Raw genomic sequence first — 6,051 nt, 5'->3', positions numbered from 1 at the left:
GATCTCACTCTGACTGGGTTCCTTGGAGTTTCATTCTTTCCATTCTTGTATTATATGTATCTTCAATCGCTCTTCATCTACTACATACAAATATGTTTTACATTTCCAAAGTGCTTAGCACCTTTTTAAAAATTTTCTTATAATTTCATACACATATATGATGCATTTGATCCAATCCATCTCTCTCTCTTCTTTTTCCCTCTGGGCAAAGTGGCTTTATTAGAGTGCCAGAATCACAATAGGACTTAGGAATTAGCCCTTCTTCTTGCCAAAGGTGGGCACAACGTTAACAAAGCGACTGTTGTACTGCATTTGCTGCTTGGCTCAACCAGTCTTCTTTTTCTTTTCCTGTTTGGCCACCTTGGGGGTTTGACCTCTCACTTTTCCAACAGAGCCAGGGAACCATGAACTTTACCTCCCAGCATGGGACCAGCTATTTCCAGAGTAGTCAGGGCCTCTAAGCCACACTGGCCTAGGGAGACCTCATCCTCCAGCAATGAGCCAGCCAGAAGCAGGACTTGATCTTCCAGGGCAATGCCTTCCACTGAGGCCACATGACCTTTGATCTTGGCCCGTCCGCTCGAGAGTGTGTAGTTCCTGGGCATATATGAAGAGCTGCATGTTGGCAACTAACTCACGGAAGCCAAAGCTGCTACCACAAAAATGGAGTTCAGAAAGGGTTCAGTCCATCTCTTATAACTACTCCAATTTCTCCCCTGCCTCCAACCTCACTTTTTTGTTGTTGTTGTTTTGATCTGTGAGCCCACACTATTCAAGTCCTCTGCTCTTCTGGACAAGGAGACTCTAATTTTCTCCACTGTCCTGTCCCCTCCTATTGACTGATTGGCCCTCCATACTGCCTAATCCTAATCCTTGGTTACCCAGTAGTACTGCCTCTGCCCTTTGCTTTTGTGCATGTGTCAACACCCCATTCTGTTTCTTCTTTGATTTCCCGTACACCTCACTCCTGTTTGTCCACTTGCATCAATGTCCACTTTTCACTTCTGGTATACCTCATTCCTGTTTGTCCATTTACATCAATGTTCACTCTTCATTTTCGGTACAACTCATTCCTATTTGTCTACTTCCATCAGTGTCCACTCTTCACTTCCAGTACACCTCACTCCTGTTTGTCCACTTACATCAGTGTCCACTCTTCACTGGACTCATGAATCTTCTTTTCCAATCACCCTTTGAAGAAGAAAGTAGGGGGCGGGGAGAGCACAGTTCAATACAGTTATTTCCTCCTGAGACTTCATCCAACTAAGCCCATGGCTTCTGATGACTTTGACATTATACTATATCCCTATCTTGAACCTTCCTAGAAGCCCAAACTCAGGGAATATAATCAGCTGCTTGCGCCATATGACATTTGTGGACTTCAGGGATTGTGAATGCTACCCATCCAAGGGAAATGTCTTGCATGGTAGCCCATGCCTGGAATCCCAGCATCCAGGAGGCTAAGCATGGAGATTGATTGCTAGCTCTCTACCAACTTGTGCTATGAAGTTAGACTATGAGAGAGAGAGAGAGAGAGAGAGAGAGAGAGAGAGAGAGAGAGAGATTTTGACTCCACCTCCTCTCCAACACACTGAAATCTCTTCTACCCTTCCCATTTCCTTCATTACAATCAACCTATTTGCTCCGTTATTCGAGTGATGTCATTGTACTTTCTCCTTGGTTCTTCATACTTCTCTACATCTACATCTAACCAACAAATAGCAGTTGCCACCTTCAAACTATACCTTACCTTTGACCTCTTTCTCTCTTCACGGCCCCTGCCACCACCTTGGACTTGGCTTCCAGTTCGTCCTGTCTTAATAAATGGCTTCCCAAATGACATCCCTACTGACATATTTGCCCTTACCCCTACAATCCTTTCTGTAGTCCATACCAGGATTCATGTTTTTAAATACAATTGTGGCTGACAAATTGGAATAGTGTGGAAATCCTCACAATGGCTGCCAGGACATGCATGCTCCTCTCCTGCCTTGTGGTCTGACACTCACCACTTGCACACTCATCCTAATTCTGCATGTTGTGACCCTTGCTTTTTGGAACACAGACTCACACACACATGCCGTGTTGCATTCAGTGCAGTCAACCATAAGAAACCGTACTTAAGCTTCAAAGGACAAGAAATCATTAATTTTTAAACACATTAAATTAGTTTACTAAATGCATCTTAATTTTGGCAAATGCACTCACATACTCCATTAGTTAGGAATTATCTGTTGGCTCAAACGACAGTGGCATAAATAATAGCAGTTTTTCTCTTATGTAGTGTGGAGATCTGAAGCATATCATCCAGGAAGGACAGGCATTTACATGCCACCGTCTATGTCCCAGGTTCCTTCTAGTCTTCTCTCTCCACCCAACCTCAGAGTCATTTGCTGGTCTGAGGGCAGCTGTTGCAATTCCAGAAGAAAGGGGAATTGTTGGAATTCTATTTGAGACTCATGAAAGGGGAAACACAATAGGATTATTTTTCTCATGATTTCTGATAAATAATTTCTTGGAAAGGAAAAGGGAGGGGGGATTAGGTTGATGGTAAAAGAAATGTGTCCAATCTAGCACCAGGGAAAAAGGAATCTGAACTTGAGAGAAGGAAGGAAGAATGCCAGCACTGTTAGCATCTTTATTGTGTACTAAACACTTCAACTCCCAAATCTGAAAATAGTCCTCAAGGAAAAGCTGTGGGGTGGGATGAACTGTGACCCTGCCAAAATCTTGTTGAAATCCCTCTTTCCCATCCCATACTCCAGAGTATGACTGGATTTGAAGAAAGGACCTTTATATTAGTATTTAAAAATTGGTCACCGAGTAGTCCCAGTTATAGGTTAAATGAGAAACATCATGTATATTTGTTTCCTAGTTGAGGATGGTTATGGATCCCTTAGGAGGTGGAGCCTTATTAGAGAGAATAAATCACTAGAGATGGGTTTTGAGATTTTACAACCTCGCCCCAAAACTTGTTCTCTGTGTGTGTGTCTCTGTCTCTGTCTCTGTCTCTCTCTCTCTCTGCTTCCTGTATGCCCAGAAAATATAGTCTGCTTTCTAATGGCCATGCCTGCCTCATATCTCTGTCGCCATGACTGTACTTCGCTGGAACTCTAAGATGGAATAAGCTCCTTCTTCTCTAAGATACCTTTTGTCATGGTTATTTTACTAAAGCATCAGAAAGGTAACTAAATCAGCCCCTAATCCAGTATGACCAGTGTTATGGAAGGAGATTAGGGCCAGACACACAGATGGGGTCCGTGTGAGGAAACAAGGAGAAGAAAGGTATCTATTAATTAAGGAGAGAGAGGCCTCAGAAGAAACCAACTTTAGCAACACCTTGAGTATTGACTCCCAGCCTCCAGAAAAGTGAGGAAATGCATTCTATTGCTTAAGCCACTCCACCTATGGTCCTTTGTTATGGCAGCCCTAGCTGACTAACACATGTGATTACATTTATTTTTCCAATAAAAAAGACTCACTCTCCAAGAAGGTAACATAACCAAGATCCCAAGCCAGGATATGGCAATACCAAGATTCAGCCATGAGTCTATTCAAAAGTCTGCCTTCCCCATCTTCTGTGTACTTCTGTTTTGCACCCAGCCCTTCTCTGACTAATGACAACATGCTTCCTCCAAGACTGAAAAGGTCTAGATCCTCTTCCTCTGTTCTCATTAAAAGGGGGACACCAGAAAGTAGTACCAATCAGAATTAAACAAAGAATGCTTCAGGCTCACCTTCTAAATTCCAACTAAGACAAGATGGCAGTGAAAACCACTTGCCAACATGCCGCACGTTCATGGATATTTTAATAAAGGTGTTTGTCAAACCAGATGGAAGACGATCAATGATGTGATCCCAGTTAACACAAATGTAACTTTTTAAAGAAATTTTAATCTGGGCTGGACAATGGGAAAGAGGGATTTCAACAATATTTTGACAGGGTCACAGTCCATCCCACCCCACAGCTTTTCCCTGGAGGACTACTTTGAGATTTGGGAGTTGAAGTGTTTAGTACACAATAAAGATGCTAACAGTGCTGGCATTCTTCCTTCCTTCTCTCAAGTTCAGATTCCTTTTTCCCTGGTGTTAGATTGGACACATTTCTTTTACCATCAACCTAATCCCCAGTCCCTTTTCCTTTCCAAGAAATTATTTATCAGAAATCATGAGAAGATAATCCTATTGTGTTTCCCCTTTCATGAGCCTCAAATAGAATTCCAACACTCAGGAGGCAGAGGCGGGCGGATCTATGTGAGTTCCTAGGCCAGCCTGGTCTACAAAGCTACACAGAGAAACCCTTTCTCGAAAAATCCAAAACAAACAAACAAATAAATAAATAAATAAATTTTAATCTTTTTAATTCTGACATTCTGTTTTCAGATGCCAATTATTTTGAAATTCCCAGTTCTACTCGAAATTAGGAAGGCATCACTGTAATCTTGCCTTAGACTACCTACTTGTTCTAGTTTAAATGTGATGAGGCTCCCAGAAGACCTATGTGCTGAAGGGCATTGAGAGATGGTTAGATCCCAAGGGCACTAACTTCATCCATTGGTTAATATGGACATAGAGAATGGGTCAGTAGGAAGTACAGCTTGGATGGAAGAAGGCCACTTGGGGTATAGACTTGAGTAAATCTTGTCCCTGATGGCTCATGCCCCAAAGTCTCTCTCTTTCTCTTTCTTCTTGGTTGCTGTGAGGTCAATAGCCTTCCTGTATTACATTCTTCCTCCATAGTGATTTTCAATATTAAAGCTCCCAGAGCATTGAAACCAGCCAGCCTTGAATCAAAAGCTCTAAATCATGATCTGGGATGTACCTCCCCCGCCCCAAGTTGATTTTCTCAGGTATTTCGTCACAGTAACAAAAATGAACCCAGTTGTGTATTAATTAATCTGTGTTTCATTGTCCTGATAAATTAACAGTATTTACAAGCAGCTTGTATTCCTAGTGGGTCAGGTGATCAGAGTTTCAGTTGATTTTAAATGGATCATTGTATGCACATAGGTAAAAGTTGTCAAAACAAATCACTGGTTTGTTGCTGTTGTTTTTGTTTTTGTTGTTAGCAAAACATTTTACTTGGTTTATATTTTAAATGTAAAAATGCATAATGTATAAGTCAGAATATTTGATAATATAGGAGTGAGGAGAAATTAAGCCAAAGAACAACATGCATTTAAAATACATCAAAACTTTGATTTTTTTAAAATGCCAGCATCTTGTAATTCAACATATCCATTATAATTTAGTTGTAAACGATGGAGAGTTACTCAGGCTGAAGAGGTGTTCGCTGAGTTTAGCTGCTTCAGCAAGAGCTCTCACCATACAGCTCCTCAAAGAGCTTTCGTGGCTATCCTGTTGATGTCGCTCTTGATTTGGCACAGGGATCAAACAGGACAGTGGATGGCCATGTAGTCATTACAGACAGATCCAGGAATGCCATGTCGGGTCTGGTAGACAGTCATCACTGCACAGTTGTCCCACACAAACAGCATTCATTCATGTCAGAGGCTACTTGACACCCAAGACACATAAAACAAAATGTGTTACAGATTTGGACACCATGGTCACTGAAGCAATTGTACGGGCTGCCTGCCAGCTGGGATTTTAGGACACTTGAACAAATCCAGGTTGAGTCACAGTGGCCTTGGTGCCCGAAGATATATTATGCAGTGTGGTGTCTCAAAAGCTCTAGTGGTTAAGAAAAAGGTTTTGGGTAGGAGGTGTCTTGTGGCCTGGAGGACAACTGTACTGGAAGTCCAAAGAACTGTTTTAATGATTCAGAGCAAATCTCACTCCTCCTCCAAGAAACAGAAGACACAGAAATTTGCAAACTGTGGGTTTCAGAAATCTGAGAGGACACAATCTGAGATTTTTAGGGATTGCTTTCAGATTTGAAAAGTTAGCAAAATAAAGGTGTACCATAGTCAAGGTAAGCTAAAAGTAATAGACCAGATATTAAGCTAATGAATGAAAAGTATAAGGCAAGCTATCTGTCTACTCTGTGCTAAGAAAAGATAGAGAAGGTTGCACTGTGAGCCAGCCTAC

At 41.7% G+C, this 6,051-nt stretch overlaps 1 pseudogene; it reads right to left on the bottom strand.

The window, feature by feature from the left end:
• Nucleotides 1-252: 252 nt before the first annotated feature.
• On the bottom strand, nucleotides 253-621 carry LOC100752532 (annotated as a pseudogene).
• Nucleotides 622-6,051: the final 5,430 nt, after the last annotated feature.

Source organism: Cricetulus griseus, chromosome 2, assembly GCF_003668045.3.
Source record: "Cricetulus griseus strain 17A/GY chromosome 2, alternate assembly CriGri-PICRH-1.0, whole genome shotgun sequence".
In the NCBI taxonomy this organism is placed as follows: domain Eukaryota; kingdom Metazoa; phylum Chordata; class Mammalia; order Rodentia; family Cricetidae; genus Cricetulus; species Cricetulus griseus.
This window is presented reverse-complemented; position numbering and strand designations above follow the sequence as displayed.